This window comes from Sphaeramia orbicularis, chromosome 8, assembly GCF_902148855.1.
Source record: "Sphaeramia orbicularis chromosome 8, fSphaOr1.1, whole genome shotgun sequence".
In the NCBI taxonomy this organism is placed as follows: domain Eukaryota; kingdom Metazoa; phylum Chordata; class Actinopteri; order Kurtiformes; family Apogonidae; genus Sphaeramia; species Sphaeramia orbicularis.
In genome coordinates this window covers 30077602-30089837 of record NC_043964.1, presented here as the reverse complement: position 1 = coordinate 30089837, position 12236 = coordinate 30077602, and the positions used below count along the sequence as shown (strand labels likewise).

The 12236-nt window shown below is 35.4% G+C and overlaps 1 protein-coding gene across 2 annotated transcripts in view; it reads left to right on the top strand.

The window, feature by feature from the left end:
- The window catches only part of prkcab (protein kinase C, alpha, b), a 179167-nt gene that overhangs the window by 90450 nt on the left and 76481 nt on the right, over positions 1 to 12236 (top strand). The gene's annotated exons all lie outside the window — the stretch shown is intronic.

The following is a 12236-nucleotide window of genomic DNA, read 5'->3' as shown; positions in this document are numbered from 1 at the left end:
CTGCAGTCACAGTGAAGATAATGTCATAACACTGAGATAGTACTACAAGTCATGCTGGTGTCAAAACCAAGCCAACGCAAGTCAAGTCGAGGCAAGTTGAACTCATACTGTTACCGGGAAAGTGGCATAATAGTAAAATTCCAACTATCTCCCATTAGCATGACCTTATGAAGACAAACAACAACAGTGCAGATATTCAAGCCTTTTGTTTTAAATCATATTGGAAATAAGTGATGGTCCGGACACATCAGTTTAACATACTCTCCTGGTTCTTTTTCATATTAAATTTCACTTGAGATAGCATCAGATTATGAAGATCAGATAGTTTTGTTGCATCATTACAGGTTAAATCTTTGTTTTCAGTCAGATATCCTTAAATTCTCTTTAGAGAGGTTTGAAAACAACACCCTAGCACTCTTTCCATAATGTTGCTGAAAAAAGCTATTAAATCACCAATATTCATTGTGAGTTTTATGCTTTTCTAGCGTGTTGACCAGTGGGAAACCATGGGTCATATTAATACTGATATCTAGGGACTGAAGTTAGTAAATGCGTCATTCCTGTTTTTAACTTCATTTCCCATCATGCAGCGTGGTAAGGCTATTGTATTCCAAAATGACTAATATTTCACAAAATATTGGTCCTATCAGCTTGCCGAGATACAGTCACAGAAAAATTATTAGACCATCAAAAGTCATCAAAACATTGGTTACGCAATCAAGTACTAACTCCTGTGTGTTTCATGTGATTAAAATAGACAGAAAAGAAAACATGGAATGTCTAAAAGCACTGTTTTTGCCAGTACAATGCCATAGATATTGATGTAAGAACTGAAGTGATTTTGGTTATTATCAAGAAAACATGGAAATAGCTAGATATCAGCTCTGAAATTCAACTGTTATGAGCTATTTTTGTTGGTATTATATTTGTACAAACAAATATACCTTTAGTTGTACTAGGCATTAAAATGAACAAGAAATTGAAGAAAACAAAGGGTGGTCTAATAATTTTTTTCCATGACTGTATTTAATATAGAGACGGGACTATTCCTCAACTGTAGGTACCAAATTGGACAGTTAAAAACATCTCAATTTCTCAGAACTGTGCAGATACACACACACACACACACACACACACACACACACACACACACACACACGCTCTGAAACCTTCCAGTGTTATGATATAGATTCTTTAATGGGAGACCTTGGGATTCATATATCATCAGTGGATAAAAAGATAATAATGATATGACAACAACAACAAAATTAAACATGTATCCACATTCAAGTTCCTGTCATTTGTCCAAAAATATAGTCCATCATGTATATAATGTAATGTAATGTAGCTAAAATATCCGTAATCTCAGTTATGGCATATGTCTGAGTGCAGTTAAAATACATCCAGCTCTGCAAATCATATTTTTTGTCATTCCTGCGCTTCACACTCAATTTTTCAGTTAAAATATTTGGTTTTAATACAGCATAATTTCACACAACACACAACAAATACAGTATGTGGAAGTGAAAATTAATTAAACCACCGTCAAATAGATCTAAGAGCAATGTTTTCATTATTTTCACATTATTTTACATTGATAATGACTTAGAATGTGGTTTAGCTAGTGTTTATGCATTTTAATCACGTATTCGTGTTCAGTCACAGTTGCCAGCTTCCATGTGAACGTGGTGACGCAGGCCCCACTACCTCGCACCCGGTAGCCCACTGCACCCGTCTCCAGCAGTGTCGACAGGAGGGACGGCCCTTCCTAACTGCTACTGTGGGTGACTCATCTCACACCAACACAGGAAAAGGAAGAGGAGGATAAATAGGAGGCGCACACACACACACACCCATTTGAGTTGTCACTTTTTGGTAATTAAACGCAGCGAGCGGTTGGGGATGCTTCTCTAGCAGGCGTACTCACAGTGAATCCCAGACGTACCATGAGTGGGAGGACATCGGTGGGAAACCTTACACCATACATTAATTTTAACTCCCTACTCTTTCATTTGTCTTTCTCTTTTTGTTCCCTCTTTCCTCCTGCAGGTACCTCTTTGTTTCCTGTCTAGTTTTATTGCACAGCTTATTTTTCTTCTCCTTCTACCTTCCCTCCGTGTCCTACCACACCTCCCTGCCTCTTCTCTCTCTATCTCTGTAAGCACACAAGCCCTGTAGCCTCATTAAGCTGTCACTGATCCCTCCTGCCGTGGCCAAGACCGTTGGATCATTAGTCAGCCCCGTCTGCGACACCCAGCCTGACAAGAATAGATCAGCCCAAACCTTGAAACCTCTAATATTCTCTAAATGTCTCCAACACAATCAAGCCAGAACAGGCACCGCCGCCACAACCACTGCAAACACCACCTCCTTATCAAATGATTGATCACTTAATAGCAACAGCATATTATGAGCGGGTTAATTATATTTCATGTATGTCATATGTAAGGGTGTGATTTTCTGACACATTCTCATAATTTTTACAGTGTGAATGTCACAGCAGGTTATCACTTCAGACATCTCATGGAAGGGAATATTACTGGGACGCTTCATAGTGATGTTATAGTAGACAATTATGTAAGACAAAAATATTATTATATATGAATTGAAACTAGTATTCTAAATGTAGATTGCAGACCAGAGTTGTAAAAGGTGTGACAACATGGAAATGGTGTAAAAGATGAAATTGGTATAAGTGATGCAATAAGACAAAATTAACCCTTTCATGCATAGTAGTCACTACAGTGGACAGTTATTCTACAGCTGTTCTCTTTTATATTCATGGGTTTTGTTGTTTTAGTTCCATATCAGCCAACACAGTGGACGCTTATGCATCATCCCATACACAGTCATTCATACCATTACTGTAACTTTTCTGTTCTTGATAAACCTGATCTGCAGTAACATATTTGAGTGTAAATCATTGGCTAATTGTTATTAGACAGTAATTAAGTTTGGTTATTTTTTCGCATATTATCTGAGTGAGTAGTAACTAGTATTATAGTTTGTTAAAATGTAAGAAAAAATCGGATTATATCATAGTTTTCACACAGTATGTCAATAAATGCATGTTTCTTTGCTTCAAAAATTAAACACATGGTGTCCAGCTGAGTGGACATTTTTCTAACTCCATGAAAAATAGGTTCATAAAAAATATTTTTTCATGCCTAAAGAGAAATAAAAACACTCAGGAAAAAATCTTGATTAAGGTTCTGATAATTCATGTATGAAAGGGTTAAAGCCACACATAAGATACAGTATGAGAGAAAAATAAGACACACGATGGAAATGACATAAAAAGAATATGATGTAAAAGATGAAAAAATGACATAAACAATATAAATGATGCAACAGGGAAACTACAGAAGAAGAAAGCAATGAAAATTAAGCAGAAGACACAAGATGAAAACAATTTAAAACACATAAGATGAAAATAACATAAAGGACCCAACAAAAACAATGCAAAGGACACGAGATAAAACAACGCGGAAGATTCAAGGCGAAAGTTATGTAAGACACGAGATGAAAACTAAGCAAGAGACATATGACAAAAACCGTAAGATGAAAATAACAAAGAAGACACACCAAAAACTATGTAAAAGATAAAAATCAAAAATGACATAAAATACACAAGACAAAAAATATGCAAAAGACATGACATAAAAATGACATAAAATTAAAAGACACACAACAAAAACACATAAGATGAAAATAACATAAAAGACCCAACAAAAACAATGCAAAGACTCAAGACATAAAGTATACAAGACAAAAACTGCAAAGGACACGAGAAAAAAAACAACACAGAAGATACAAGATGAAAAAAAGACACAAGACAAATATTATGTAAAACACAGAAGATGAAAATAACATAAAAGATACCGGAAAATAAAATAAAAGACACAAAATAAATATGATATATTGGACAAAACAAAAGTTATGTAAAAGACACGAGATGAAAACTAAGGAAGAGACACATGACGAAAACCATAAGACACATCAAAAACAATGTAAAAGATACAAATCAAACATGACATAAAATACAGAAGACAAAAAATATGCAAAAGACATGACATAAAAATGACATAGATGATGAAAATAACAAGATGAAAATAACAAAAAAGACCCAACAAAAACTATGCAAAGGACGCGAGAAAAAAACAACGCAGAAAATACAAGATGAAAACGATGTAAAAGACACAAGACATAAACTATGTAAAACACATAAGATAAAAATAACATAAAATATACCGGAAAAACAATGTAAAGGACACAAAACAAATATGACATATAAGACAAAACGAAATTTATGTGAAAGACACGAGATGAAAACTAAGCAAGAGACACATGACAAAAACCATAAGACACACCAAAAACAACGTAAAAGACACAAATCAAAAATGATATAAAATACACAAGACAAAAATTATGCAAAAGACATGACATAAAAATGACATAAAATCAAAAGACACAACAAAAACACATAAGATGAAAATAACATAAAAGGCACAAAACAAAAACAATATAAAAGATACACAATAAAACTGACCTAATATACAAAAAAAGACAAAAACTATGTAAAAGACAGAAAATGAATGGATGGACAATGGAAATGATATATTAGACACACACAAAACAATGTTAAAGACATGAAATAAAAAGACGGCAATGATCTAAAAGATGCCACAAATGAAAAACAACCTGAAAGATGCAACAAATGAAAATAATCTAAATGAAGATATTGACCTTCAACTTCTTTCTTTCATGTATGGGTTATATTATTATTATTATTATTATTATTATTATTATTATTATTATTATTATTATTATTATTATTATTATTATTATTAGGGTTATATTAGTGGACAGACACCAGTTATAAACATCAAAAATGGCATAAAAGATGCAACAAAATGAAAACTGTTTTCTTTGTGTGTGTGTATGTGTGTGTGTGTGTGTGTGTGTGTGTATTAGTTGGTGGCTGTGTGTTGTTTTCCTGTCAATTGTCAGTGCTGTAAGTGATGGTTGACTTTATCTTGCCATCAGTTACTGATGTTCAAACAATCTCAGTCTGACAAGTGCATTTAATTCCACATTTGATGCCAAGGAGACATAAAATAGTTGTCGACTGTACAATAGGGTTAGTGTGTTCCACTATGCTGCTGTTATATATAGATATAAGGTCAGGCTGCACTATAATGGAAACCTTTTGTTACGGCTGCAAGAAGTGATAATAGATGAAACCGTGTTCTTAGAGGAAAGAATAAATACTCAAATAAAAGCTGGATTCGATTAATAGCTGAGTTTCAACACAAAAAATACTAAAGGCTGGGTGTAAAACATGAGGGGGTTGGCACACGTTAATAATCTAACACAGTTCAGGTAAATTTTAAGGAAGCAAACAAAACAACCGCTTATTAAAATCTAATAAAATATACTCACGTCTGGTTTATTATTTGCGTGGTGTTTTGTAGTGCGACTACAAATCAACATTTCCTCTGTGTTTTGACAAGAAAATCATCTCGTGGCATGTTTGCACTGTAACAATTTCACATTTTTCTGTGCTGTGTTTGATAAAGCAATTCAAACATCTTCTTTTTCCGCTTTATTCTATTCCTCAAAACCCCAGAATCCTCAATATACAGTTGTGTTTTTGTGAGATATCCCAAAGTGAGGTCGAACCGGTTATAAACGACTAAATTTCCTGCTTTCGCTACTGTGATTTTTTTTTTCACGCGGCTGCACTTTTCCTGCATAAATGCCTGCTCGTGTACAGTAATAGACACGGGGGATTAAAATACAATTATGGGCTCCTATACTGTGGAGTGGAGTAATATACTGGGAGTGTTTCTGTAATTAAATGTAAAGCTGTAGGCCCATCTTTACTTCCTGAGACTGACCCTCTGTGACATGTCCTTCAGTCTAATCATCAGAGTATACGATGTATGGATAAACCAGCTGAGGATTTTCTCATGTCACTAACACCTCGAGGATTACCGGCCCACTGACAAGCCAGCTGTTGATCTTTTGGCTTCATCCTAATGCTGAATAACTCTTAGATGATCTGAAAGCATTTATCCAACAAGAGCAGGTCGCGTTTAGATGGAGGACCTGAAAGTGTAAGATGGTTGTGACGGAAAAGGCAAATAAAGCCGCATAATCAGCACCACTGAGGAGCGACCGACAGCAGCTGTGTTTTTATGTAATTGCAGAGACGCAAATGGTGACGAGCTAACGTTTGCATCCACACACACACACATGCACATGCACAATCAAGTGGCACAGCAGTAATCGTCTGCCATTTGGACGCAGGACAGAAACATCAGGAGCCAAAGAGGTCTCCTTGCCAGCTACAGGGCATAATTCAAAACCACACACACTAACACAAATACGAACACAAACTGTGTGTTATATGTGATACACAGAAATACTCACATAACCTGAATGTCAGAAGGTTTAGGACGCATTATATCAGTGGCATCCAGCAAAAGGACAACCAAATACCTGATGACATACAACCTCCAAAACAGTTGGAACACTAGGCGCTTTTCTATTAACCCTCAAATTGCGCAAATATAACTTGCGCATAAAAATTTACCTAATGAAAAAAACGACAATTTCGCCAAAAGTCTCATTTTTCGATTAAAAGTTTTTGCGCTGGCAAGAGGTGGTTTATCTGGCGTAGCGTAAATGGTTTATTTCGCAAAACTGCAATGGAAAGACCTTTTTTCGCAACTAGAGTCAGATGAATTAAAAATCCGGATGTTGACGGACGTTACAACAAGCGAAGAAGAAGAAGAAACATGTCGCGGTTTGTGTGGACACACCAGGAAACCCAATCATTTTTTAATTTAGTACGAGATAGAGGGGTAATATATAATAATAATGAATATATCTGTAAATCAACACCATGTTTATGTTCGTCGCCATGTTTATGGAATGACTTCTCGTGTCATCTTGCGATAATAAATAAACAAATCATCGCATTTGTGATTTAATGGAAAAACCGACATTATGCACTTCTGTGTTTTCGACATTTAGTAAATATCGGTAAAGTTTTGCGCAGATGTCCACTGGAAAAGTAACAACCGATTAATAAAATGATAATGATGATAAAATCTGTGTTTGACATCACAATGTGTATGATTCAAATGAAGTAAAACAACAAAACATTTTACAACTGTTCAAATGTAGCCCTTGAAACAAAAGAAAAATATATCTCACTGCTGATGTTCTGTAGAATGAAAATGTATCAGTTAACCTTTTAACCCCTGATGTGTCAGTGGTGAGTATTTTGAATGTATGATTTGTTTTAAATATTCATAAAAATTCAACCGTTTGCTCAAAACACAGAGCACTAAATGAGACTGACTCTATAAAAATAAACAGTTTGGGCTTTTTTTTTTTTTTTTTTTTTTTCGCACCGTTCACCTTGTCGTTTTTTTGTTTTGACTGTTGTTTGCAGTGTTGTGGTGATTTTACTTTCTTTTTTTTTTTTTCTTACAATTTTTATTTATTTGCCATTTTTATCAGTACAATTCAATCTCCTCAGGTTGAGGAATGGAAAAAGAAACAAAAGAAAAGAAAAACAAACAAATGAAAAGAACAGCCTGTGTTGGTGTCAGAATATTTAAGGTCCCTTAATAGATCCATTTGTCCTTGAATGTCAGCCGTTTTCCCCAGTTTTTCATAAAGAGATTTTCTTTTAACTTCAGTTTATATGTAAGATGTTCCATGAGAAGTATATCATCTATGACTGAAAGTTGTTTATAAGACGGAGCATCAGTCTTAAGCCAGTTCTTTGTTATGGCCTTCTTCCCAGCCTCCAGGAGGATCTCGACAAAATATATGTCTTCTTTATGCACTGATTCTTCCAAATGTCAGAGGTAAAGAACAAGATAAGAATTTAGGATTGCATATCCCAACACATCACAGAGAGCTGAGTGAACCTTTTCCCAGAAGGGTTGAATATTTGCACATTTCCAAAACATGTACTTTCTTTTTTTTTTACTTTGTATTTACAGAGTTTTGACCATGTAACTGCTTTTTGGAGCTCAACCAGGTGGCAATAAGTAGTTGGAGTGATTTAGAAAAGAGGAGCCCCAAAACGAAAAGTACTGGGCCAAAATACAAATGCTTGTTGTTGTTCAGTGTGTTCCAGTTCATACTTCATGATCAACATCCTAAATCTCTTAATGATGTACATTCTGAGTGCTTTATTTAATAAAAACCCGTCAAACTTCAATTCCTCTATTAGTCTTTTTCTGTTATTCCACCCTGTTGGGACCCTAAAACACACAGTAAAACAAAACGACTGAAGAAAGACTGCTTCATTGAAATAATATCTCAAGGGTTAAAAGGGTTAATTATTGTTTTATTGTTATTTGTCTCATTTTTGTACAACCCCAAAGTCTAAAAACATTGGAACACTGTGTTAAATGTTAATAAAAACCAAATGTAAATGTCATAAACCCATCTTTTAACCCTATAACGCCAAACGTATCATATTTGATACATGAGTTTTGAAGCTCTCTACATGATCAGTGTGATATTTTTTTCTTCAAAAACCTGATGTTTACAATTAGATACATGCAATACATGGATAATCCACCAGGGGGAGGAATTCATTCACCAGAGGCGTTTCCAGTGACACTATAAGACTGTCAATAATGAGGAAGGAAGCAGAGCTTTGCCAATTTTGAAAAGGAATTACCAATTTGTTAGACATGTTTGTGTTACATTATGTTTTTGTTTGTTCAAAAATAATATCTGAGCATTGAGACCTGATGTATCAAATATGACACAAAATTGAAACTCATACATGGACACTGATATTTGGGCTGTTCAAAAGAACCAATAAAAGCTCCAGTTTCAAAAAACTGGAATTTTCTGTCAATGATTTAATGGTTCAGGCTTTACAGAGTTAACCACAATACAACATTAAAAATATATATGAAAAAAATTAACCATTTTAAAGCAGTAACATTTCTCCCATATAGGTGTGAAGTTGTCATGTTCACCACTGTGTAGCATCACGTACTTTTAACAACAGTCTGTAAATGTCTGGGAACTAAAAAGATCTGTTGCTGGATTTTTTGGTAGAGGAACATTGTCCTATACTTGTCTGATGTAAGATATGAGTTTGTAGGATTTACAAATCATTGCATTCTGTTTTTATTTATATTTTACACAGCGTTCCAACTTTTTTTTTTAAATTAATTTGATCCACTTTCACTCCTAAAATCAACCATAAAACTGGAAAGCAAATAATATGTGACATTCATAGAATCATGGAGTGAGATGAGTATTTTTTTTACATTACCACTCACCCATATTTTTAATTGTTACAGTGCATTTCTGCTAGTTCTAAAGTATTTTATTAATGAAGAATAAAAGACTAAAAAAACACAAGAAAACTGCAATTACAACAAACTGAAATGAAATAGAAGTGTAGGTGAAACAGCTTTGTGTTTTTTTGTAGATTACTTCTGATTTATCTCCTGGCGATAACTCCTGAGGGTGGGTCAAGCATTGTTAAACTTTCATAAAAAGGCTTTGCGCAATATTCGACCTTTAATGAACAATGGTTTTGTGAGTCATATTTGATGCATGCATTCTTTCATCCTACCTTTCTCGACTCCTATAAATCCAGATTTTCCACATAAGGAGCTGAAATAGCACTAAAACTAAATAAAAACTAGCCAGTTCTGCAAAATTAAAACTAAGCTTAAATTAAATGAAACAGATTTGCAGATAAAAACAGCTTTACTCTTTAAGTTAAAAGCAAAATATGTAACAACAACATGTAGACACTTGCAGTTCTCAGTTGTCACCTCTGAGCATGTACCAGTGTGTGGTGGTGGCTTTCCTTGCAGAGACCCTGCCCTCTGCCTGGATTTTGTGTTTAACTCTTGTTTTGATGCATTAGGGTTAGGGACCTTTGTGCAGTGAGTCTGCACCTTCAGCCCATAACAGAGCAACACAGTGTGGAGGCGGAACAAAGTAAAACGACTGCACTTTACTGACAGTCCTTCAGAATTTCTCCTTCATATCCTTTTAATATTGTTTCATTCACTATATATTTAGAGATCATGCATTAAATTATTTTATCCTCACCTCTGCAGCATGTTCAGATGTTTTCTAGATTTGGAAACTGTAGAAAAAAGGTGTGAACTATATTAATGTGAAATAGTCTAAGTTCAGTACTGATTTGAACCCTTTAGAAGCCATTCATTGTTTTGTTTTTTTTGGTGTGTTTTTAATACTAGGTTAATACTATATATTTTTTTTTTATTTTGAATCTGCAGAAAAAAAAACTAAAAAATAAATATGTATGCACCGGCTCGACTCAACTCGACTCCTGGAGACTGTTTCCATTACAGGATACCAATCTTAGAGTACCTGGACGTCATAACAACGCAGTACATAACATCCGCGACATCTGCTCAGAAAGTTGCTGATAAACTTGCCCATTGCCTGTTGCTCCATCAAGCTCATGCTGAATTTTTTTGTCAGCCACAAAGGACAGAAATGTCTGAACCTCTTACGGAAGCTTTAAGGGCTTCCATCATGTGAATCAACCTACCGGTATATTTACTGTATACTTCCAAATCAGTATTTTTAAAATGGCAGGTTGCACATTGATGACGCAATGATGCAGAGACAACTTTCTGATCAATCAGTGATCTGCAGTGTTTACATGTCACGTTTAAATACCTCTTGGAACCACGGCGGAGCAGATACAAAACAACTAGTACCGGGTACCAGATTCCAGGTTCTTTTATGTAATGGAAATGCAAAAAGGTTGAGTCAAGTCGAGTTGAGGCAAGTCAAGCCAGTACCACGTAGTAGAAACACAGCAATTGACAAGACAAACAGTACACAAAATGAAGGTGATTTGTGTTTCTACTGCGACTGTTTTCTGTCTAAAAACAGAGCTAAGCTAACAGAACTATAATGTAAACTATCAGCTGATGCATCACATAAAGATTAAAAGACACAGTATCTGACTGTGAGTTTTAGTTTGAAGAAGAAAACTGCATGATTACGTCATACAGATATGTGTAAACCATGAGCTCTATACTTTATTCAGTGACTGATCCAGTCTGTGGATGCATAATGTTGAATTGTTGCTGGTTTTGGTAGTCATAAGTGTATACCAGTGACGGCTGCTCGTCTTTCAGAGAGGGGAAGCTCATTGTTGGCTTACTTAAAAAAAATGGTCAAGTTATTTAAACATAAATTCCTTTTTAAGAAAATGGTCAGTGACCTTATCATACCAAGTAAACAAGAAAACGCTGAAATTATGTTAAATTGAAACAAGGAAGTACAATGAGTATGTTTTATTTACAGTGCAAGATATAAACAAGTAATTTCGTAGTGGTTTCTCTCTCGATTTCACAAGCAGAATGCGCAACGGTATTAAATTGAACTCTGTCAAGTGAAGGAGTAGATCTCAAAATAGCTGTCAATCAAACGGGATTCAGCCTTTCGACTGATCCTCCAATCGGCATGTGGAAGCCCGGCGTCCAGCCCGGCCGAGCTCCGCCCACAGCTCCATTCACCCCCAGAGACGCTGGGCGTCCGGGGTCGGGACAACATCGTGGCATTTATCCAATTACCGTCCAGTTTTGAGGCAATGAAAAAAACTGTTCCAGTCAGTCCCATTGAAGTGCATGGACGCTGAGCGTCTATGGGCAAATGCATTAACCATAGATCGTATGAGAAAACAGCACAACAGGAATGTATGAGAAGTGAACAACATCGAGTCCGCTGATTTGTGACAAAGTTGATTCTGAATGAACTTGTCTGTGAGATGAACGTGCTCTAACACATTTGTAGTCAATGAAATGTCAACACAACTGTACATATTTAACCATTTAATTTTCGTAATTTTTGAGGAAGCTGAGCTTCCCTTGCAGTCTATGAGAAGTCACCACTGGTGTATACTGGTTTTTAATTTCCCCCTGCTGTTGAGAGTTTAGTGTTTTAATGCTACTGTTGTTTTGATTTAACTCCAGGGGATGGTTATGAGACTCTAATGTGGGTCAGACAATATTAATGGTTCATAATCATGTGACCTTTGATTAACAATAAAACAAACATAAAATGAAACTAGACTATAAAAATACAGCTCTGTGTGCTTCCCAACACCCCACTCTACTATCCTGTACATACATCCTAACACATCATAATCACAGATGGCCACTGAGGATTACCACATGTGTAATTACATG